Source organism: Aptenodytes patagonicus, chromosome W, assembly GCF_965638725.1.
Source record: "Aptenodytes patagonicus chromosome W, bAptPat1.pri.cur, whole genome shotgun sequence".
In the NCBI taxonomy this organism is placed as follows: Eukaryota; Metazoa; Chordata; class Aves; order Sphenisciformes; family Spheniscidae; genus Aptenodytes; species Aptenodytes patagonicus.
The window spans coordinates 34369774-34394266 of NC_134981.1; the positions used below are offsets into that span (position 1 = coordinate 34369774).

At 40.9% G+C, this 24493-nt stretch overlaps 1 pseudogene; it reads left to right on the forward strand.

Moving 5' to 3' along the window:
- The first annotated feature begins 618 nt into the window (after positions 1–618).
- LOC143172242 (spliceosome-associated protein CWC27 homolog) lies at positions 619–24174 on the forward strand (annotated as a pseudogene).
- Positions 24175–24493: the final 319 nt, after the last annotated feature.

Consider the following 24493-nt stretch of genomic DNA (forward strand, 5'->3'; position numbering starts at 1 on the left):
CGGCTGGCCTGACATCCCCTCACCTACCCCCGGCCATCTCCCTCCTTCCCGCTATCCCAACGACAGCTAGTTTAGAAAACCAGCTGTGCAGACCAGAGCAATGTTTCTCCACCTGCAGCCCCTACGGCGTTAGGGAGATGCACCACCCTCCCCTCCTCACACTTTCCACTGCGACGCGCGGTCACACGCCCTCCCCACGTAATTTTCTATCAACCCACCACTTATTTCACGTTCCCAACATGCTGGCCCTGGGGTCAGCTAGCTATTGCCCCTCCTCTCCCCGCAGACCCGGCCAGGAGTCCCTCACCCAGCAAAGCCATAGTACCTCCTGCCGCCATCCTCGCCGGCCCAGCCCAGGCCTGCAGCGTTGTCTCTCCTCGCCGGAAGGCTTTGCCCAGTGTACTCTCGGACCGTGCCACTCACAGGGTGGGCGGGGGACTTTAGTACCGGGCGGGAGCCATGGGGAGGGACTGCAGGTGTCTGGAGAAGCTTCCAGGTCTTTCTGAAACGAATTTCCTCCTCAGTGACTCCCATAGAGACTCTGATTAGGGACTCATCCCTTCCTCCTGTCTTGGGCACCCTCCCCCCACCTCGCTGGGCTGCACAGAAGCGCCCAAGATGGTGGGAGGTTCAGGGCGGTAGAAAGAGTTAGAGGCGAAGCATAGCTGAGTGTCAGTCTCAGGTGGTCACCTGCTGGGACGTTTCTTTCTTGATCACGAGCAACAACTACATCCAGGAGCCCCTCACTAACGGTAAGATGAGGCTCGCCCGCGCCGGAGGCAGGGGTTGCGGTGGGCACGGGGTAGACCATCGGGAGGAGGGGAGCTGTACTGCAGCGTAGGTAAGGGGGTTGCACGTGGTGTGCGGGCAGAGTGCTGCTGAGGGGGTTGTGCGCTACTTGTGGGTGGTACTGGTGAGAAAATTGTGCGCTCCGGGGGGAGCTTTGCAGGCGAGGGCGTTGCGCTATGTGCGCGTGGGGGGGTTATTCGGGTGAAAGGGTTGCGTGCTCTGCGTGTGGGGGGACTGCAGGTGGGGGGTTATGCGCTGTGGTTGCTTTTGAAGGGGGTGTGAAGGAATTGTATGTTGCAGGGGTGGAGGGGAACAGGTGAGGAGAATATGGTGTGTGGGGGTGATGGTTTCTGTGTTGTAGTGCTGTTTTGGTTAAAGTTAGCTTGAGGTGTTATAGCTCTTGAAGACATTACCTTAATTTTATTATGATCTCTCGCTGAATTTAATGATATTACTTGTCTTGTAAGAGAGGTATATGCCTTTGGAGATTTAAGGCATAATTATTCTTTTTCCATGTTGTTTCATTGTGGAAGTGATAAAGGGTATCTAAGTTTGTCATGTGTCAGATACCAGGTCATTGGCCTTGAAGTCTTATACTTACCGGTTCAGAACTGTATCTTAAGTACTGGAAATACTATGTGGGACTAACAATAGTTACCTGGTATATTTGAGTATCTACTACTGCTACTAATGTCGTGAATTCAGAAGTATTTTTTAACTCAATAATGATATTCTTTGATCAGTGACTAAGTTGCAATAAAACTAATGATGTATTTATCTATATTTTTATAGGCTTTGCTGAGAACAACAGCAGGAGGTATCAATACAGAATTATGGTCAAAAGAAGCACCAAAAACATGTTGAAATTTCATCCAGCTTTGTATGGAAGGTAATGACTGAATGGATAGGAGTTGAAATTATTTCATGTGTGATATTGATATCTTTGTGCCTTTTTTTGTAAAATAGAGGTTGTAATTATGTTTTAACTTTAATATGTTAACTAATTTATTTGTATTTAGAAAATATTAATGAGCACCCAGAAAGAGAATGTTTTTCAAGGTTATTAAGGAACCCAGTGGAAAAAAATATAAATTTTTTAGTTGGTTTTCTTAAATGGAGTAGATAGCATAGTATTTACTGAAAAGCTGTACATCAGAGGCTTGGAAAGGCTTATTTTTGGCAAGTCTCTACAAAGTTTAACTTTTCCTTTAATGAATGTATGAAATGGCAATGATGTAATACTTGGACATCCTCCAAAAACCTCATTTCCCTATCACTATCCTTTTTACCTTTTCATTTTTTCATAAGTGTTTCTAATGTTTCACTTGCTGTAGTTTTTTGTTGACTGAAGCTCTGTAATGTTCTTCACTGAAGCAGTGGGTGCCAGAATGAGTAGTTCCCTATTGGGAAAACTGTACCAAGAATTTGTGAAGGACCTAATACTTCTATGTGTTTTCTAGCTGCTGCTATTATCCCATTTATGCATTTATAGGGCAGTTAGGAGTTCTTTTAGCCTTTGTCTGTTCAGGAAAAATAATAGTCTGAGATTTGTGCCTCCAGCACAGATCAAGCCTGTTCCATGTTCTAATGTGGAGATTTTTTTGCAATGGTAAATCAACTTCTTAGCCCTTGGTAAGTCTTGAGAGTTACCTTCAGTTATTCTCAGTGTTAAAGAACTGGGGTTTATTTCCTTTCTGAATTTGTCTGACTGCTGTGTACAATCCTATGCTTTGTATGATAAATTTGAGTATTTCTTTTGTGAGTACCCTAGTGTATAACCATTCATGAACATATCTAGCTATGCTGCAACATTTGCAGCATTTGCTTTGTCTTGCGGCATGCTGTAGATTTTTTTTTTTAATTAAAATTTATTATTATTATTTTATTTTAAAAAATCAACTGGAAATATGTGTCAAAGTTAAATTTTTATTCCTTTTTCTTTTCCTCCTTATGATCTCATAACCCTTATCTGATATATATATATATATATATGTGTGCGTATCTATCAATTAAAGAAGATAACTTAGGGAGCAAAATGTATTACATATTTCATTCTGTGAAAATCATCCATTTGGGTTACAGTGTAGGTGGTGAAAGGGATGACACCCGTGTTCCATGTTGGTGAGTGAAAATGCTAACCATTTGGTGTATGGATATAGATAACTATATATGTGAGATGTTGGCTGGGATAGAGCATGGTAGTTTTAGCTCTCCTTTTAAACTGATGTATGTTGGTAGTATCATTCCAGTGATAATACTGAGAAGCTGAAAAGAAAATAACTCATCAATATCATCTTGTCAGTGATGTTTCTGCTGCAAAAGGCACTGCACATGTGACACCACAGGTTTTTTTCATAAATGTCATCAGCAATACTTTGTAGATGACATAGTCACACTGAACAAGACAGTGGAAGAGGAGAGAACCCAGTGGAAATGGCAGAATCCAGTTACAGTACTTGTTTTCTGGAACTTCAGATAACTGCATAATCTATATGGAAGTTTGGGTTTTGAGACTGCTTAAATATATTTAATATAATTACAATAACACAGCATTTCAGAGTAGTGCCTGGCTTTATAGTGCAGGGAGGTGATCCCACTGGTACTGGATCAGGAGGAGATTCAATCTATAGAGCTCCCTTCAAGGTACATATCTGTATATCTTATGCATTAATTTTTAGTTATTCTCTATCAGTTGTTCTTCCTACTGTGTTCGGTTGTAAGAAAGCAAACCTTATATTAGAAATGCAGCGTTATTCATATGCAGTAATTGCTTTCACGTGTTGCTTCAGTATTTTTTGAATATGCCTTTTTGAATTAAGAGTTCTTAAATCTAGCTGTTTTGATGTTATGATAAATGTCTAACCTTACTAGCATGAACTTCACAAGGAAAAATAGGGAGGGAAAGAGTGAAGAGTAGATGTTGATATGTGGCAAACTCAGATGCAGAAATGTACATTGTTTACGCACACTGTATCTCATTTAGCAAAGGTCTCTGAATGTTGTATGTGTGTTCATTGCTGTTGACACTGGCATGGCTCATCTCTTAACCAGGAGACTCAGATCCTGAGTGAAGCTACACATGCACAGCAGCTGTGTTCTGTTCTGCCTGATTTGCTTTATTTCAGATGGGGCAAGCACCTTTAGCTCATGACTGAAGCTGCATAGCCTGTCTGGGCCTTCCATCTCCCTGCTGCTAGAAGACTCATGCATGTAACACAAACGTGAAATTTGTGGAAGGGATTGGTACCTGAGCAGAGAACAAAACAAATATTACTGATACTGTAGTAGCATCGCTGCTTAAAATTAGTGGTATCTCAATATCAGTGTTTAGAATCGTGATACTACCATGGTATTAATATATTACTCATAGCTTTCACCATGCTTTGAAGGTAGTCCTATTCTGTCTTAACATGGTCCAGAAAATCTTCTTCATATGGAATTGTGCAATACTGTACTATTGCAATCTGTTATTGAGCTTCTAGTTATTTTACATGAATTAGGATTTTTCCCTAAATTACAGCGGTGTTATGTGTGAAAAGCAGGTGTGGATCCCTCAGGGACGAGGCATGACACTCAGCAGTTGAAAGCTTTGGCTTTCTTGAAAGTGTAGCATTACTATGGTGGGAGCCCCAAGACACTGACACTAGTCAAAATGGGGACCCGACACAGCGGAGCCCTGCTAGGGGGTGAGGCTCAAGGGAAATCACCGCAGGGGTGGATAATAAAACTAGTGCTGATTAACATATCATATGTATGCAATGTCTTGTTTTGCTCATTAGCAAACTTGCTGATGTAATGCAGGTGCTGTTGTCTGAATTCCGAGATCCACAGCTGGCTGCCACTTGGCACCCATGCAAGGGTATGTGCAGATGGGGGGGAAGCAAACTATCCTGGATTACTGTGACAGCAAGATAAGGTGCTTTGGACTCTACATACTCGGATGGGGGAGGTGAACTATCCTGGGTTACCATGACTAAGTCTTCTTGCGTCCTACAAGCGGTTAATAAGAATGATAGTTTCACAAGAAAAACATGCAATGCAGTTACTTTGAAAAATGCTTTGGTTTTTTTTAATATTGGAGGGAGAATTAATTCCAACAAAAATAACAATTAACAATTGATTATTAGGCGATGCTTGGAAAAAGAAAAAGTTAATAAGACAGAACTTAGAGGTTTCTCTTATATCGATAATAGAAAGAAACATAGAATAATAGAATCATTAAGGTTGGAAGAGACCTCTAAGATCATCGAGTCCAACCGTCAACCCAACACCACCATGCCCACTAAACCATGTCCCTAAGCGCCTCATCTACACGCCTTTTAAATACCTCCAGGGATGGGGACTCAACCACTTCCCTGGGCAGCCTGTTCCAATGTTTAACCACTCTTTCAGTAAAGACATTTTTCCTCATGTCCAATCTAAACCTCCCCTGGCACAACTTGAGGCCATTTCCTCTCGTCCTATCACTAGTTACTTGGGAGAAGAGACCGACACCCACCTCACTACAACCTCCTTTCAGGTAGTTGTAGAGCGCAATGAGGTCTCCCCTCAGCCTCCTTTTCTCCAGGCTAAACAACCCCAGTTCCCTCAGCCGCTCCTCATAAGACTTGTTCTCCAGACCCCTCACCAGCTTCGTTGCCCTTCTCTGGACACACTCCAGCACCTCAACGTCCTTCTTGTAGTGAGGGGCCCAAAACTGAACACAGTATTCGAGGTGCGGCCTCACCAGTGCCGAGTACAGGGACACGATCACTTCCCTACTCCTGCTGGCCACACTATTTCTGATACAGGCCAGGATGCCATTGGCCTTCTTGGCCGCCTGGGCACACTGCCGGCTCATGTTCAGCCGGCTGTCAACCAGCACCCCCAGGTCCTTTTCCGCCAGGCAGCTTTCCAGCCACTCTTCCCCAAGCCTGTAGCACTGCATGGGGTTGTTGTGGCCGAAGTGCAGGACCCGGCACTTGTCCTTGTTGAATCTCATACAATTGGCCTCGGCCCATCGATCCAGCCTGTCCAGGTCCCTCTGCAGAGCCTTCCTACCCTCGAGCAGATCAACACTCCCGCCCAACTTGGTGTTGTCTGCAAACTTACTGAGGGTGCACTTGATCCCCTTGATTTACTAATACAAATTTGTTGATTTACAAATAAACATGATTTACTAGTTTCTAAATTTTTTCTTTGAGTGTTTGTTGGTTATGTGTTTATGGTTTTTTTTTTTTTTTGAAAGAAGATTGTTCACTTGTTTGCATTATTATAGGAACTAAGAAGAAAAAACAGATTGACTAAAAATAATCTTTTCTGATGAAAACAAGCTTTTAAATACAATCTCGGCATTAAATTACAAAATACTTTGGTTTTATTACTGTGAATTTAAAAGAAAATTAATGGCATATTTTCTGTGTGTACATATTGATGTAAATACACAGTAGCTAAAGAAGTGGGGAAAAAAAATAAAGTTACATACTTAAATCCTGTTCTTTTCTCTTTTGTCTTTGCCAGGATGAGTTCCACTAACGATTACGATTTAATTGAAGAGGACTTGTTGCTATGGCAAATGCTGGGCCCCATGATAATGGGAATCAATTTTTCTTTATGTTGGGTCGTGCAGATGAACTTAACAAGCACACAATCTTTGGAAAAGTCTGCTACATGGACTAGAGTCTTAGTTTGAGTTTGACAGAAGCTACTGTGAGTTTCTCTGTATTCAAAGGCTACTTGAGCGTTGTTTGCTGCTACATGCATTTGAAACTTATTTCACTGTTTTCTAAGCTGTCTTTGTTCCCGTTGTTTCCCATGTCTGGTAGAAATGTTTCTATGGGTTGTTCCCATCATTATCTACTTTGCTGTTGTTCTTCTAAAAGATGTGTTTGTGTTTTGCTTCCTTTGAATAATCTCTTACTAAAATTATTATGGCTCGGTCTTATTAATCAGTTCATCTAATACTAGTAACATTTATAAAATTCTGTTTGTAAATTCTAATTACCCAAGAAGAATCAGAAAAATGAAAAACATAAGATGAATTTACCACTCTCATGGTTTACTTGACATAAAAAAAAAAAGTTGCTTTATTTTCTTTCAGTGTCTTTGATTTTCCTGTTTCACAGCTCACAGTAAGAATTTGACATCTTCCCCTGCATACACTCTCAAAAATGCAGGTTTAGCTGTGTTCATTCAACTTTTGCTGTTAAATTAAAAAAAAAAAAAAAAACAAACTTGTACATTGTACTTGCTGTCTTTTAAAAGTCTTACGTGCTTACAGTACTTCCTATATCATTTGTATTTTCAAAATTCTTTATGTAATAATTGCCTTACATTTTGTAGAATAATTAACAAAAATTATAGACAAGGACTTTCAAACCTTTTTTATAAATTTGACAGGTTACAGGGGTGTGATGGTGTGCTCCCCCACCCAACCTGACCTTTATCTCCTGTAACCCTGCTCAAGTGATAACTACCAGGGGCAGTCGTTAATGGATGCTGATAGTGACAGCTGTGTCCATTCGAAGTGGATTTGGGAGCCAGATAACACCACAATAACCAAGGGTTATTGTGAGAAATACACCCACCTAACCACAGTGATTGGTATGCAAATATGACTATGATTCTATGATCTTACCCCTATAAATAGTGAGCAGCCCAAGAGCCCTTTGAGCTCTCCTGCATGGTAGGATCTTCCCTTGAGTAGGGAATGCCTCTCAAGGTTACTCCTCGAGGTTGAGAGTTTCCTTGCCGCAACAGATCCTCGGTAAGTGACTAATAGCACGCTAAACTTTGAAATCTTAGCTAAGTGATATAAAAGATTGATTGTGCATATATAATCCTTTAGACATAAACCGTTGACCAAGGCTGGGACTAGGATTGGATCCAGCCGCACCTAGACTCCTCTCTGAGACGGAGTTTAGAAAGCAAGGGGGTCCTTTCTGAACCTCACGACTCAATGGGAGGGTCTCCCTGACAGTTTTGTCTGACCCTGTCCTCTATGCAGTAAATAATCAAGTGTACCTCACCATCGAATCTTGTTCACTGCTGCATTTACCATTGAACTTTGTTAATTCACGCTTTAACTCACTGTTTTCTATCAATAAAGTATATTGTTGCTTCTCTCTTATGAGTGAAGTGCAGTCTCACTCCATCCGTGACAAGGGGATACAATATATAACGTTATGACTGGCTGAAGTAGAAGTTGACAAGGAGGAGAGACCTCTCAGTCCACACAAAGTAAGTAGTAGTGAGGTGAGCATGTTCTGGTTTGAAATTTTAAAATTCTTTTGTTTGTAGTGTTCAGACAACTGTGTTCTAGTATGAAAACCTGGCATGTCTTTTTATATATTGTTTTAAAATATTGAATCATTTAATTATAACAAAATGTTTATTAAAGATGTGTCTAAAATATTAAATTTTTTTTAATAGGTTTTGTTTAATCCGTTTGATGTTTGTTCCAAGACCGAATAGAAAACTGAAGAAGGACAAACCAGAAGAAGAAACTAAAAAGTCCAAAGTAAAAGGTACAAAGTAATTATACGTAACATTAGTGGTGGTTAATTCTTTTTTCACCTTTAATTTGCAGCTTGGTAACTTTCTATCCCTGCTTTTGAAACACAAGGCTTTACCAAAATGCACAGAGGAATGTTCTCTAATCTTAGCAAAACCTACTTCTCTGTTTCTGAAGAGATCTGTGCATCAGCTGAGCTGTGACTGTTTCATGCATGCTGATTGTTGCAAAAGAGAGGTAAAAGGTAGCTTAAGCCTTTCCCATAGGCAAGAATATGCAATCATTCTTTTGTGACTGAGATGACACTGAAGTTAATACATACTAGTAACTTGGTCATAGCTCAGTTGTTTAAGGCTTTTGAACTTATTTTATCAGCTACCACTTCTCTCCCGCTAAAATACTCAGCAAAAGGCAAGCATTTTGACATGGGAGATTTCAGTTTCTGTGAATGAAATTTGGTAGTTATAAACATGCAATGAAAAGTAGTAGGAAATCTAAGCTGTGTGTATGCTGTCAGTTCTGTTGGACAGAAATAGAACATGTTGCGACTGGTTCCAACATAATGTAAAAAATTAATTTTGAAAAAAACTTAAAGATTATTTCTTTTAATTACGTCCTGTGAATGTGTGTGTGTATTTGATACCTTTCTGAGCTGTCATATCTTGAAAATTTTGTGTTTGGTACTTGAATGTTGCTGTATTGAATAAATCTTTTTTTTTTTTTTTTTTTAATTCATGCAACTGCTCTGTTTTCAGAGCTGTTGGCATTTAAGAGTCTGTGAAAGTTAGTCAAGGCAGAATTTCTTAAATTCCGTCTTAACACTTTCTAAGTGATGCTTAACTATCCTGATTGTTCTGTCTCAGGAACAGAATAGAAACATCCCTCTCTAAATACTGGTGGTTTATTGCAAAACAACGTTACAGTTGTTTGAAACCGGCACATTTAGCAGAAAAAAAATTTAAAAATCACATATAAAAGTAACATGTTTAAAGTTTACAGAATGTTAATAAAATAGTATTTAAAGTTTTACTAGAAAATGTGTTTTCTCTCTTAAAGAAATTTTAAGCTGCTTTCCTTTGGGGAAGAAGCTGAAGAAGAGGAAGCAGTCAATAGAGTTAGTCAGGTACTGTAACAAATCATCCTCACTTTTCTTTTCAACTTAAAATTGCCTTTTTTTACATGTTTGTGAAAAGTTTTAAAGTTCTTAATCTTGTTCTTATATTTGAGTTTTGAACAATAATACTAGAAATTACTTTAGTCTTTATGATTCTACTATTTTGACATGTTGAAAAAAACCAGGTTTTTAACTTTTCTAACTTTGAAGGTGCCTTCACTTACTGCATGATAACTTTTACATTTCCATAAACATAATATATCATACTTCATAGGGTAGAGCTATGTCTGCTATTTAAAATTCACGGAGGTGATAGGTACTTTATTCTTCTTCACCTCCTTAATTATAAGAATGTGATTTGATAGTAAAATACTTGAAACTTGAAATAGTTCAATTTTCTTACGTATATCCATTCTGTGCACAGAATGAGGTAGTGTTATTGTGGGGAAAATAGTACGTTATCATAATTAAATATTACACTATTATGAATTGTCCACATTCACAGAACTAAGGTTGCATAGGTAGTCTTTGATCTAACATTTCCTTACCTGACTTTGCCACTTAAATAAGGTTAGTTTAAAAATTTCTTTGGCAAGTTGTCGTTCTCATTTCTACTGCTGACCAAATGATTTCTCTAGGGCTCTAGGCTTTCCAACCTATTTGTATGGTTCAGGTACCTACCCGCTTCAGTTAGCAATCAGACTACATGGTGCTGAGTCCTGTACCAACACAAATGGAAAAAATGGTCCTCAGCCCTAAGGATTTAGGTAAAATACAAAAGACAACAGTAAATACAGTGATGGACAATATTACAGTGAGACAGTATCAGTCAGGATGATAGTAGAGGCTTATCGCAACAGTAGTTTTAACTTTTTTTTTTTTTTTTCTTGTTTCAACTTACCAGTCAGACTAACTATGCTTGTTTACCTTAACATGCCTATCTGCCATTCTGCTCTTGGTATATGTCTGGTTTGTAATATTGCATTTAACTCAGTTGCTTTGATGTTCTTCCCTTTCATCCCAAATACTCGCTCTTCAGTTTAAAATAGAACATCTCTTTCATGACAAGCCCAGTTTCAGTGTTGTCGTGCTGTCTTCCAACTCAGTTTTAATCTTATCCTCATATTTGTCCTGACTAAATTCTGGACTAGCTGTAGCTGGGAAAATAACAATCAACTGTTTATAAAGAATTTCTATTCATTCTTTATAATGGAATGAAAACTTTTTCCAAACCTCACTGCTTGTCTTTTAATAGTCTAGATTAGTATCTATGTAGGTCTGGACATAATCTTAGAGAATGAAAGTTGGTACTGAAGTCCACATATCATCTTCAATAAGAAAAACTGAAGGTCAAAGTTGAGAATGGAATTCTTGCATCTACAAATTCAGAATCCTTCTGTAAATTTTTTTTGGTTGCCAGATGCAGTAAGTCTTGCTTGTTTCTTCTTAAGAAGGGTATAACTTTAAGGACTGAGGTTGAGAGGAAAGTCTGCAATGCGTCACCAGATCCATGGTAACTGCAGTTTAGAGTCTTGTCCCTGAAACTGTACAAAGAAGTGCAATGAAGGATAATTGGGGATATGGATAATGGTAACTTAAAAAAAAAAAAAAGGGGGGGGGGAAATGGGAATGATTATTCCCTATTTCTCACAATATGAAAGTTGAGACACAAAGATAAATGAGCAAATAAAGTACCAAAGCAAAAGTATTTTTCCCTCTTGGAATTTAAGTTGTGAACACTTATGCCACAGAACATGATGACAGTGAGAAGTATGAATACTTTCAAAAAGATTAGACAAGGGATTAGGATCATTGGTGTCTCTTAAATGTTACAGGTCAAATTCTGTCTCCTGTATCAGGAGGGTCTCTAAATTATTATATTATAGAGGGTAAGAATCTTAGAAAATGTGTACCTCTGGAGGCTATAGAAAGCAGAGATCACAGGATTGGGGAAGTTTGTGTCAGGGAGTGGCATGAGCAGGATGGCTGCATGAGGGGAGCGTGAGCCAGGAGCCAAGAGTGAGTCCAGCACAGGCAGTGTGCTCACTGACAGGGGCACAGTCCTACAAGGTCTGGATACAGCAGGCAGTTAGTTGCTGGTAACAGGGCCCGTCAATGGTCCTGGACAAGGCAAGCAATAACCAAGACTAAGGTCCCCATCCAGAGAGTCCAGTCGGGAGCAGCAAGAGATGGGGCTGGAGACAAGGCTACAATGCAAGTCCAACAGGTCCATCCAGAAGATGGGGTTAGACATGGGTACAGCTCTGACATGGCCCAGGCAGCGACTGGATTCCCAGGCCTGAGCTGAAATTGTGCTCATGGGCAGAGGAGTTCCAGGTAAGACTCCTCAGGGCTATTAAGGCTATTACTGCACTCCGGGACCTGACAGTGTGGCCCCCACTGGTTGTTGCTTACTGGTTAAACTGAAGCTTTCAGTGTCTAAACTGCTCATTTAATTGCCTGTACTTGCTTGGAGCAGTTTACAAAAGTGCTAAGCACCTGTCTTAGGTTCCATCTAGCTCCTGAACACACACACCGACTTACTTGTTGAAGGAAGTAATTTTTCATGTTGCTGAATGTTAGTCTTTTTTTATTATGTAGAAAAAAAAATTGAAGGTGTGTTTAAATCTGTAAGATTTTATTATCCACACTATTACTGTCTTCCTAAAAGGATTATAAGATGCAGCTGAAATGGAGACATTCAGGTCACAATACAGACTGTTTCTGTAACAGATTTTCACTGAAATCAGACTGTACTTCTTGTATTAGCATAGGAAATGCTTTCTTATTGCACTCTTTCTGCCTGAATATCTTATGTGTTGTTAGATTTATTTGATTATTTGCTTCAGTAGATGATTCCTGCATGATATATTACAGGTTGTTAATTTTTTTTTTTTCCTTCCTAGGGATGTAATTTGTGTCCTACTGAGTGATAAGTAGTGCTTTGTACATGGTAGTTCTCCGAGTTGCCATATGCCATTATTGGAAAGTCGAGTTCTTAACTCTTCATTTACCTCTTCACTCAAGTATATAATGTATTAGACCATGTATCTTTATGATGTGTAATAATTGTGATGATTAGACAATCTTTTTTTTTTCTTCTCCTTACTTTTCTTCTCCTTAATTTAAAGTTAAGTGCATTGTTACTGCCAAAATACCTTTTAAATCCATGGACTTGATGCTCCTCTTTCTAGAACTAGTCACGCGAAAAGAATGCCTTCTCTGTTGTTCTTCTATTAGAAGTATTTATGCTTACTGCTTAGGCTAAAAGTAATGAGAAAGAAGTTATCATTTTCTTACCGTTACCCTTTTTTTACCATCTACTCTCTCAAACACTGAAATTTATAACACTTTTTTTTTCTTAACAGCATGAAAGGAAAAAGTAAAAGTAGTCATGATCTCCTGAAGGATGATCCACGTCTAAGCTCAGTTCTTGCTGTCAAAAGGTTAATACATGATTTCCGATTTCCAGAACAGATTTACTTTTTTTAGACCTGATTAGCATCGTGTATGCTCATTGTTTGTCTGTTACTCTTTAAGAAAGTAAGAATGGCAATGCTGGATCGGACCAAATGTTCCTCTAACCCACTATGCTGTCACCAACAGTGGCCATCAGTGGATGTCCAATAAAAAATAAAAGCAGGACAAACATTGTTTCCCTGAGTAGTCTCCCAGCCTCCATCTACTTTCAGCTCAGGGGATTGTCAGAGTTTGATGTGGTTCATCTATTTAGTAATCCTTAATAGAGCTCTCTTCAAAGTACTTATTCAGTCTCTTCTTGTAATGTGTTTTTTGGGGGGGGGGTTGGGGGTTGTTGTGTTGTTTGGTTTTTTTGTTTTGGTTTTTTTTTTTTACGTTCACGTCCTCCTGTCTGTTGCAGGAAGGAAGTACCTCCCCTTTTTGTTCTGAACCTGGTTGCTACTATCACTTGATAACTTCTAACTCTTATGCTGGAAGAGACAGTGAGCAGTCAGTCCCTTTATACCTCTCTTTACCACAATCCCTTCTTAGGCCATCTCTTCTCTATCCTGAACTTTTAAAGTCTACTCAACTTTTCCTTACGCAGAAGTTGTTCTGTACCTGTGGTTATTCTTGTTTTTCTTCTCTGACCCCCTTTCTGTTCTAAATTCCCCCCCCCCCATGCTGGTTTTGGCTGGGGTAGAGTTAATTTTCTTCATAGTAGCTAGTATGAGGTTATGTTGTGGATTTGTGCTGAAAACAGTGTTGATAATACAGGGATGTTTTCGTTACAGCTGAGCAGTGCTTGCACAGAGTCAAGGCCTTTTCTGCTTCTCTCACCACCCCACCAGCGAGCAGGCTGGGGGTGCACAAGAAGCTGGGAGGGGACACAGCCAGGACAGCTGACCCAAACTGGCCAAAGGGATATTCCATACCATACGACATGCTCAGCAATATAAAGCTGGGGGAAGAAGGAGGAAGGGGGGAACATTCGGAGTTATGCCATTTTGTCTTCCCAAGTAACCGTTACGTATGATGGAGCCCTGCTTTCCTGGAGATGGCTGAACACCTGCCTGCTGATGGGAAGTAGTGAATAAATTCCTTCTTTTGCTTTAACCTATTAAACTGTCTTTACCTCAACCCACGAGTTTTCTCACTTTTACCCTTCTGATTCTCTCCCCCATCCCGTTGTGGGGGGAGTGAGTGAGTGGCTGTGTGGTGCTTAGTTGCTGGCTGGGGTTAAACCACGGCACCCCTAAATCTATACAACATATTAAATATTAAAAATGAGGGTGAATCGTAAATCTATATGCTTGCGTAAAGATTGTCTTTGGTTTGTTCTCAGTTTCTTTTTTTAATACTTCTTAACTTTTGATTTGCTTTTTTTAATCACTGTCGAGTATTGAGCTGAGACATTTCCATAAAAACATATCAACTCCAAGAATTTGCTTATGATCAGTGATGGTCATCTCAGAGCTCCTTGTCCTGTATGTGGGATTCTTTTTCCCCATATGTGTAGCTTTACTTTTATCTACTTCAAATTTCATCTGTCATTTTATTGTCTCATCATTCAGGTCCTTCAGCAGTTCTTTAGTCTGCTCTTGTCTTTACTATCCTGAGTAACTTAGTATTATCAAAAAAATGACCTGGCTGCTTGCCTGCTTTGTTTACTGAGTTCAGTGAACAGCTCAAGTCCTAGCACAGGCTACTGTGTATATACACTAATGATCTTCCTCCATTGCAAGAAGTGATTGTTTGCTCTGAACTTTTTCCTGTCTTTTAACCATTTATTTCTTCATGCGTGGACCTTCCCCATCACCCCAGGGCTACTTAGTTTCCTTAAAAACCTTTGGTTAGAGATTCTGTGTGAGTCCAAATATATCAGAGGGATCATCCACAACCACATGTAGCCCCTTCAAAACTCTCCCAGAGGTTGGTAAGGCAGTTCCCTCTATAGCCATGTCACAAATCCCAAGTAGGTCATTTTATCTCCTACTATAGCTTCTACTTGTTCAGTACTGACATCAGAATTACAGACCTGGATGCATTCAAAAATCTTTTCTTTAATACTTTGGGGTTTTGTTTGTTTTTTAATTATAATCTCCTCTGTGGAAGTATTTCTTAATAGAAATTTCTGGATTAATTTTTTTTAAATTAAATTAATGTCATTTGTTCCAACAAATTTATGGTTTCTTTGATGACCTTGATTACTTATTGATGGTTTAGAGTGCACTTCAAAGCCTTGACTTTGGGGACTCCTTTAATATTCCTTGCTTTTGTTTCTCTAACATAACTTTTTTTTTTTTTTTAAATTGTGGGATGGAAAAATCTTCAAGGGTCTTTATTATTAGTTTATGACAATTAACAGTGGATATGTTAGTATATTCAAATAAATTCCTTTTTTTTAATACACTAAACTGTAGCTGTATAACAAATGAAAATTCTGATGTTAAGCTTTAGTTATCAGTATAGTGCATGTCAAACATACCTATATAAAGAAAGCTTTCCTAAATATAGACTATTTGCAATTAAATGCTAGGAATTGTTTGATATATGAGATTAAAAAAAAAAAGTCCATCTTAACAGAGTTATAATTTTTTTTCTTTTAACTGCAATGCAACGCAGACAGTCAAAAAACATGATGGTGTACTCATTTGTGTATTTTGTCTGACAGTATTCTTGTACTGTTGTTTAGGTTTTTTTTGTTTACTCTTGTAAGATATTGCACTTATACTGTGTCATAGCACTTGACTGTCTATTTGTTATTCCAGATTGATTTCTAGGTCTATCCCATAGTCTTCTATCTACTTTCTATCATCTTTCTTGAACCAAAATTGTTTGGTTTAAACTTTAAATACTAATAATAGTTGTTGTTGTTATAATTCTTCATCTTTCAAGAGACTGTATACATTAGTGTTTTGTCTGGATGGTTAGAATTTATCCATTGTATGATAGTCTGTGGTTTTATCATGTGTTTTTAAACATTTACAGTTAGAAAGGATTATGACAGTCAAATGATAGAAAATATAATTAATTGATACTGTTAGGATGAATGTGAGGATGATATAAATGACTAGGTTGACTAAAATTTCAAGTAGCTAACAAAACCAAATTTTTTTTATTTAAGAACTGTTTTTTTTTTTTTCTTAAACAATTTTAAATCTCCTCTAGTACTTCAAAGTAACTATGATTTATTTTTCTTCTTTTAGTGAAGCAGCAAGTGAAGAAAGGGATTTGAGTGAGGTAAGTAACTTAATTATATTACAAATAAGTCTGTTCTTACTGTGTGTGAATTAGATTTTCCTAGGAGAACAAATGCTACTCTTGAGGTTTTTGACAACTAGCTCAAGTCAGATTTCCAGCAAAAGGCTGGAGGTCCTTTCCGAGCTCTAAGGTTTGGCCACTGTGAACATTCACAGCAGGGTAGAGTTACTACTGCATACTACTTACTGCATTTTATAAAAACTGCTGAACAGATATTTCGGTCATTAATTAGGTATATGGGAGGTTATGTACCACAGAGTGACAAACCATTAATAAAAGCCCTGAAATTGCTTCTTTTTTTTTTTTTTTTTTTAAGATTAAATTTATCACGAATAACGATATAACTCCAGTCCATGAGGGGAAATCTGTGTATGAGCGAGAGTCCTGTTGGAAACAAAATTTCTGTGAATATTTATCACTAAAAATAGTATTGATGGAGCAGTAGTAAAACGGACAAACAACCAAACATGGAGGCTTTTACATGGGTAAAAAAACTGGCTGGATGCCCGGGCCCAAAGAGTTGTGGTGAATGGAGTTCAATCCAGTTGGCGGCCGGTCACAAGTGGTGTTCCCCAGGGCTCGGTACTGGGGACAGTTCTGTTTAATGTCTTTATCAATGATCTGGATGAGGGGAACAAGTGCACCCTCAGTAAGTTTGCAGGCAACACCAAGTTGGGCGGGAGTGTTGATCTGCTCGAGGGTAGGAAGGCTCTGCAGAGGGACCTGGACAGGCTGGATCGATGGGCCGAGGCCAACTGTATGAGATTCAACAAGGCCAAGTGCCGGGTCCTGCACTTCGGCCACAACAACCCCATGCAACGCTACAGGCTTGGGGAAGAGTGGCTGGAAAGCTGCCTGGCAGAAAAGGACCTGGGGGTGTTGGTCGACAGCCGGCTGAACATGAGCCGACAGTGTGCCCAGGTGGCCAATAGCATCCTGGCCTGTATCAGAAATAATGTGGCCAGCAGGAGTAGGGAAGAGATTGTCCCCCTGTACTCGGCCCTGGTGAGGCTGCACCTCGAATACTGTGTTCAGTTTTGGGCCCCTCACTACAAGAAGGACGTTGAGGTGCTGGAGTGTGTTCAAAGAAGGGCAACGAAGCTGGTGAAGGGTCTGGAGAACAAGTCTTATGAGGAGCAGGTGGCTGAGGGAACTGGGGTTGTTTAGCCTGGAGAAAAGGAGGCTGAGGGGAGACCTCATCGCTCTCTACAACTACCTGAAAGGAGGTTGCAGCGAGGTGGGTGTCGGTCTCTTCTCCCAAGTAATTAGTGATAGGGCAAGAGGAAATGGCCTCAAGTTGTGCCAGGGGAGGTCTAGATTGGATATTAGGAAAAATTTCTTCACCAAAAGGGTTGTCAAGCATTGGAACAAGCTGCCCAGTGAAGTGGTTGAGTCACCATCCCTGGAGGTATTTAAAAGACGTGTAGGTGTGGTGCTTAGGGACATGGTTTAGTGGTGGACTTCACAGTGTTAGGTTAATGGTTGGACTCAATGATCTTAATGGTTTTTTCCAACCTAAATGATTCTATGATTTTGTTTTAATTAAAAGGAGATTGTCATACATGGTGTGGAATAAGGTTGCTAGCTGAAGTATGTCTTTGACTCCAGCCATAGGTCATGGGGATAGTCCTTTGAGTTGCTATTGAGACAAGGATGTAATATTTGCCTGGGAACGTAATCTCTCATTCCCCAAACTGAATTCTGAAAAGTACTGTTTTACGTATCTGTCCACCATGCATAGGTACCGCACTGTTAGCGATGCACTGTGGAAGTGAAGGAAGGACACAGTCTTTCCCATTCTTGTGCCTAAACAAAAAGAAAACAGTCCGCTTCCACTCTGTTGCTTTTTCCGCAAAGCATAGTATGAGATCAGGTTCTTGGACTCTTCTCCTTTGTAATTCCTGCTGTGCAGGAGCATTTAAGTGTTAGAAGGGTTCTGAGAACAGTATTTAATGAATAATTCTTCAGATGTTCAAATAGCCCTTTGTTAAATGAACTGGATTTGGGGAATATGGAACAGGGACATATTAGGTATATTTATTTCAATTTTTATTTTTCAGCTGAACTAATCTGCTGTTGTTATAATAATGTCATGAAGTAGGAAATGGAGAGGCTTTTTTTCCTGCAGATGCTCTCCTTAGATTTCATTTCATTTCATTGAACGATATTAGCTAGAATCTAGCATTTCAGGCAGTTAACTGAACCTTGTAAAGTGGTACTAGTACTTTATCATCTCTCTTGGATTTCAGTTAACACATCGCAGGATCACTTTCACACTTACATGGCTGCAATACGTTGGTAGTTTTATAGTCATCCTATGAGCAAATAACTCTTCCAGATCTCCCTACCTCCCCCAAATAACAAGTCCCTAGCATGTAAGAGAAACTCGAGTTATTATTCCCTATATGCTATTAAATATCCTCCCTATATGCTATTAAATATCATCCTGTTTCTCTTACTGCAGTCCTCAAGGTCATAGATTTCATGCTTTGAGAGTCAGATCCTTTGTATTAACAATACCTCATTGCTATTTGTTAAGCCTCTTTTTGCGCCTAAGTCATTAATGAAAACATAATATGTAATGTGTTCACAAGACAGAAATTTTTTTACACCAGTGACCTTCCACTGTTTCCGTTTTCCCCTCTCCATTTGCTAGGTAGTTAATGAACAGTAAGTTTCATGTAATAGTATGGATAGCTAAAACTTGATATTTTTACCTCCCCAATCAATACTCTTCTCAAATGGCAAAATTACATTAGATACAGTAGCCATAAGTCACTCTGACACAAAATTTCTTGTTACATTTTTGTTTCCAAGAACGAACAGAATAGGGCAACTCCACTCAGTTAACAACAGTAAAAAATAGTATAGCTTCCAGACAGGCAGTTTTGCATTTCTCTGTCACTAGGGGAATACCATTGTCCACCTGAACAGCTGCTTCCCTTCTGAGTTAAGTAGCCCACTCTGGGCTGGAAATGTGTTAAATCTATTAGTTGGTAATGAGACTTCAGAAAAATGAGTCTAAAGATATGAGATCAGATGGAGTTAATGAGGACAGAAGAGGGACTGAAGGAGGAGACTAGGCAGGAGAAAGAGTTGCAGGAGAGAAAGGGTTGAGGGAGGAGGGTTATACCATATTTTCTCAGTGTGGTGGGTTTTTTGTTTGTTTGTTGGTGTTTTTTTTTTTTTTTTTTTTTTAGAAGAAACTGGTGAAATCCTGTCCAGAGTGAGGGGAATGGAAGGTTCTGGAAGTAGCGGGCTCAGCCGAGTTGGACAAGTTGAACTATTACATCTCTCCCATTTTAAAACAGTATCTGTGGAACCCCCCTCCCATTACTCACGTTTCTGTAATTTTTTAATTAGCTTACTACTGAGCAATTGCAATTTGTCTAGAGTCGTCCATTTTTATTCTAGAAATTCTCCTATCCAGCTACTTGTTTCAGTGAAATGCTCTTGCCTCCCCCAGAAGTCTGTCTTCATCCTTGACTGTTAAACACCTTGAACACAGTCTTGCCATGTTCCTTTTCTGGATTCTGTCCCCTGCCATTCAGGTCTGTTGTCATTCTGTCTCCATGATAATTTATCAAGTAAGTAAATCCTTTGGAAAGTTTCACTATATCCTCTGTCAAACAATAACTTTATGGGAAATTAAGTGAAACACTGATCCTGTTTCACTTCTGTTTGTTCTTTTTAAATAGGGGAAAGAGAAAACCCCCACAACAACCTTTCAGTTATTTCATTGACAATATTCTGCTATTTTACTGTGCTGAATATTTACAGATTTCATTTTTTATTCCTGACTGGTCTTTTCCTGTCTAAATTTAAAATCAAAACCTGGTAGTCTGAAGATTCCGAAAGAGTGACTCAAATTCAACATCTGAAATCCAGCTCTTGATTTTTCTCTTCTCTTCCCAAAATTGTGCCTCTTGCTGCTTTTATTTTTCTCCCCTCTCCCCCTCCATGTTTATGGACACAGTCTTTGTCCTACTCCTCCTCCTACCTGTCAGTCACATCCAAGACACGTACATTGTCTTTAGAGTGTTCCTCTCCAAGTGCTGATGTCCTGGCTGTCTCCTGGATACAGTACAGTCCTCTTGAATACCGTTTATAAGTCTGTCCTTTCTCTCTGTGTGGTTAAAATTACAATCACATAGCATCTTACGCTTTCTATTTGGCTAATTAGCACCACTCCAAAATAAATACAGAGAGATGTGCCATCTAGTCTTTGAATTGGCATCCTTCCATGAAGATTCATGCAGGCTTCCTTCTTCACGGAAGCTTTGATGTGCTGTAGTCAAACTTAGATCCCTTGGTCTAGTCAGGCTGCTTCTTCATTGCTGAGAGGAATGACTTTATTTCTTCCTCCAAATGTCTTTGAACCGAGGTGGTTTATCCCCTTTCTCCTTCCTTTGCTAGGCCTGGAAGCATAGTACCTCTATAGCAATTGAGGATGACTGATTCCACAGGTTTTCACAACCTCTTTTGATCAATGTGGTATTTGTAAACTTCCTCACGGAGACTGACAGGCAAACCTCCTTCATCTCATCATGGGAATAAAACCAGGCTCACTAGAGATGAGCCTAGGGGTGGCATGCCGATGCTGGGGGCAAAATCGACAGCCCAGCTCAAGTGCATCTACACCAATGCACGCAGCATGGGCGGCAAACAGGAGCAGCTGGAAGCCATTGTGCAGCGGGAGAGATATGACTTAGTCGCCATCACAGAAACATGGTGGGGTGACTCCCACGATTGGAGTGCTGCAATGGATGGCTATAGACTCTTCAGAAGGGACAGGCGAGGAAGGAGAGGCGGTGGGGTGGCCCTGTATGTTAGGGAGTGTTTCGATTGTCTAGAGCTCAACGATTGTGATGATGGTATGGTTGAGTGTTTATGGGTAAGGATGAGGGGGAAGGCCAACGAGGCAGATATCCTGCTGGGAGTCTGTTATAGACCACCCAACCAGGATGAAGAGGCGGATGAAGCGTTCTACAAGTGGCTGGCAGAAGTCTCTCAATCGCTAGCCCTTGTTCTCGTGGGGGACTTCAACTTCCCGGACGTCTGCTGGAAATCCAACACGGCAGAGAGGAAGCAGTCTAGGAGGTTCCTGGAGTGTGTGGAAGACACCTTCCTGACACAGCTGGTAAGTGAGCCTACCAGGGGAGGTGCCTCGCTCGACCTGCTGTTTACAAACAGAGAAGGACTGGTGGGAGATGTGGTGGTCGGAGGCCGTCTTGGGCTTAGCAACCATGAAATGGTGGAATTCTCGCTTCTTGGTGAAGTAAGGAGGGGGGCCAGCAAAACCACAACCATGGACTTCCGGAGGGCGGACTTTGGCCTGTTTAGGACGCTGGTTGAGAGAGTCCCTTGGGAGACGGTCCTGAAGGGCAAAGGGGTCCAGGAAGGCTGGACGATCTCCAAGAAGGAAGTCTTAAAGGCGCAGGAGCAGGCTGTCCCTGTACGCCGTAAGAAGAACAGGCGGGGAAGACGACCGGCCTGGCTGAATGGGGAGCTTTTGCTGGGACTCAGGAAAAAAAGGAGAGTTTACCGCTTGTGGAAGAAGGGGCAGGCGACTCAAGAAGAGTACAGGGATCTCGTTAGGTCATGCAGAGGGGAAATGAGAAAGGCAAAAGCCCAGCTAGAACACAATCTGGCCGCTGTCGTTAAAGACAACAAAAAAGCTTTTACAAATATATTAATGACAAGAAGAGAGCCAAGGAGAATCTCCATCCCTTATTGGATGCGGGGGGGAACATTGTCACTGAGGATAAGGAAAAGGCTGAGGTACTCAATGCCTTCTTTGCCTCAGTCTTTAACAGGCAGACCAGTTATCCTCAGGGTACTCGGGCCCCCTGAGCTGGAAGACAGGGACGGCGAGCAGGATGAACCCCCCATAATCCAAGAGGAAGCAGTCAATGACCTGCTATGCCACCTGGATGCTCACAAGTCTATGGGGCCAGATGGGATCCACCCGAGAGTGCTGAGGGAGCTGGTGGAGGTGCTCGCCAAGCCACTCTCCATCATTTATCAGCAGTCCTGGTTAACGGGGGAGGTCCCGGACGACTGGAGGCTTGCCAATGTGACGCCCATCTACAAGAAGGGCCGGAAGGAGGATCCGGGGAACTACAGGCCTGTCAGCCTGACCTCGGTGCCGGGGAAGATTATGGAGCGGTTCATCTTGAGGGCGCTTACGAGGCATGAGTGGGACAACCAGGGGATCCGGCCCAGCCAGCACGGGTTCATGAGAGGCAGGTCCTGCTTGACCAACCTGATCTCCTTCTATGACCAGGTGACCCACCTAGTGGATGAGGGAAAGGCTGTGGATGTGGTCTACCTGGACTTCAGTAAGGCCTTTGACACCGTCTCCCACAGCATTCTCCTGGAGAAGCTGGCGGCTCACGGCTTAGACAGGTGTACTCTGCGCTGGGTCAAAAACTGGCTGGACGGCCGGGCCCAGAGAGTTGTGGTGAATGGAGTGAAATCCAGTTGGCAGCCAGTCACGAGCGGTGTTCCCCAGGGCCCAGTTTTGGGGCCGGTCTTGTTCAATGTCTTTATCAATGATCTGGATGAGGGGATTGAGTGCACCCTCAGTAAGTTTGCAGGCGACACCAAGTTGGGCGGGAGTGTTGATCTGCTCGAGGGTAGGAAGGCTCTGCAGAGGGACCTGGACAGGCTGGATCGATGGGCCCAGGCCAACTGTATGAGATTCCAGAAGGCCAAGTGCCGGGTCCTGCACTTGGGTCACAACAACCCCATGCAGCGGTACAGGCTTGGGGAAGAGTGGCTGGAAAGCTGCCTGGCAGAAAAGGACCTGGGGGTGCTGGTTGACAGCCGGCTGAACATGAGCCAGCAGTGTGCCCAGGCGGCCAAGAAGGCCAATGGCATCCTGGCCTGTATCAGAAATAGTGTGGCCAGCAGGAGTAGGGAAGTGATCGTGCCCCTGTACTCGGCCCTGGTGAGGCCGCACCTTGAATACTGTGTTCAGTTTTGGGCCCCTCACTACAAGAAAGCCATTGAGGTGCTGGAGTGTGTCCAGAGAAGGGCAACGGGGCTGGTGAGGGGTCTGGAGAACAAGTCTTATGAGGAGCAGCTGAGGGAATTGGGGTTGTTTAGCCTGGAGAAAAGGAGGCTCAGGGGAGACCTTATCGCTCTCTACAACTACCTGAAAGGAGGTTGTAGCGAGGTGGAGGTCGGCCTCTTCTCCTAGGTAACTAGCAATAGGACGAGAGGAAATGGCCTCAAGTTGTGCCAGGGGAGGTTTAGATTGGACGTGAGGAAAAAATTCTTTACTGAAAGAGTGGTTAAACATTGGAACAGGCTGCCCAGGGAAGTGGTTGAGTCCCCATCCCTGGAGGTATTTAAAAGGCGTGTAGATGAGGCGCTTAGGGACATGGTTTAGTGGGCATGGTGGTGTTGGGTTGATGGTTGGACTCGATGATCTTAGAGGTCTTTTCCAAGCTTAATGATTCTATTACTGTAGCATAGCCCTGTGGCAGGAAACTTTTAATGATTTTTGTTTCCTTTCAATGGAAAAATGAAGGAAGTGTTGAATGTATTCCCTTGATCAAATATTAATCTGTGAACAATGACCAGACTAATACCACATTGCTATGAGGTGTTCTGCAGACCTGTAAGGGTTTATAGCCTAGACTAGACCGTTTTAGGGTTTTTCTTAAGCGATATAAAAAAGATTTAATTTGTGTATGAAAAAAATGTTTAATTATCGTATTTCTAATTTTGTGTTCCCTCTGAACCTTTGTTAGAAAGGTTTGCTTTGAAACAGTTTGTTTTGCTTTTATTAAGGGATTATATTTTAAAAAAAAACTTTCTATATTCAAAATTCTGTAGTTAAAAAAAAAGCTAAAGGAGAAGTCTTATCGTTTTAAAATCAAGGAGGAAGAAGAACGTGATGAATATGCTGATAGTGTAGATGGTGAAGCTGCTAGCAATGAGAGATTTCGAGTAAAAAGAACGCATTGCCAAAAAGTTGAAAATGTATATGAGTAAAACTGTTAAGCAGCCACTTCAAGAGGAAGAAACTAAGACAGAAAACAACTAGTTGCAGGTAAGTATCGTGTTTTATTTTTGTGTTTTTTTTCCTTCAGATTTTTTACAGTTATATTTTTTTCTGCTCAATTCCAGTTTTGCAGTCACTATGTTGATAGCTTAGTATTGTGTTAAAAATACCACCCCCCGCCCCATCTCCGACTGTGGAAGATGAAATTGCCTATTGCTTTCTCAATTCTTAGTTTCATTTGGCAGATTAATTTATAGAGTTAAGTTAGATTTTTTTACAGTGGGCACTTATTGATACCTTGTATGGGATGACTTCTTATTTTTACCTATGAGTTAAAAATGAAAAGTATTTATATGTATTT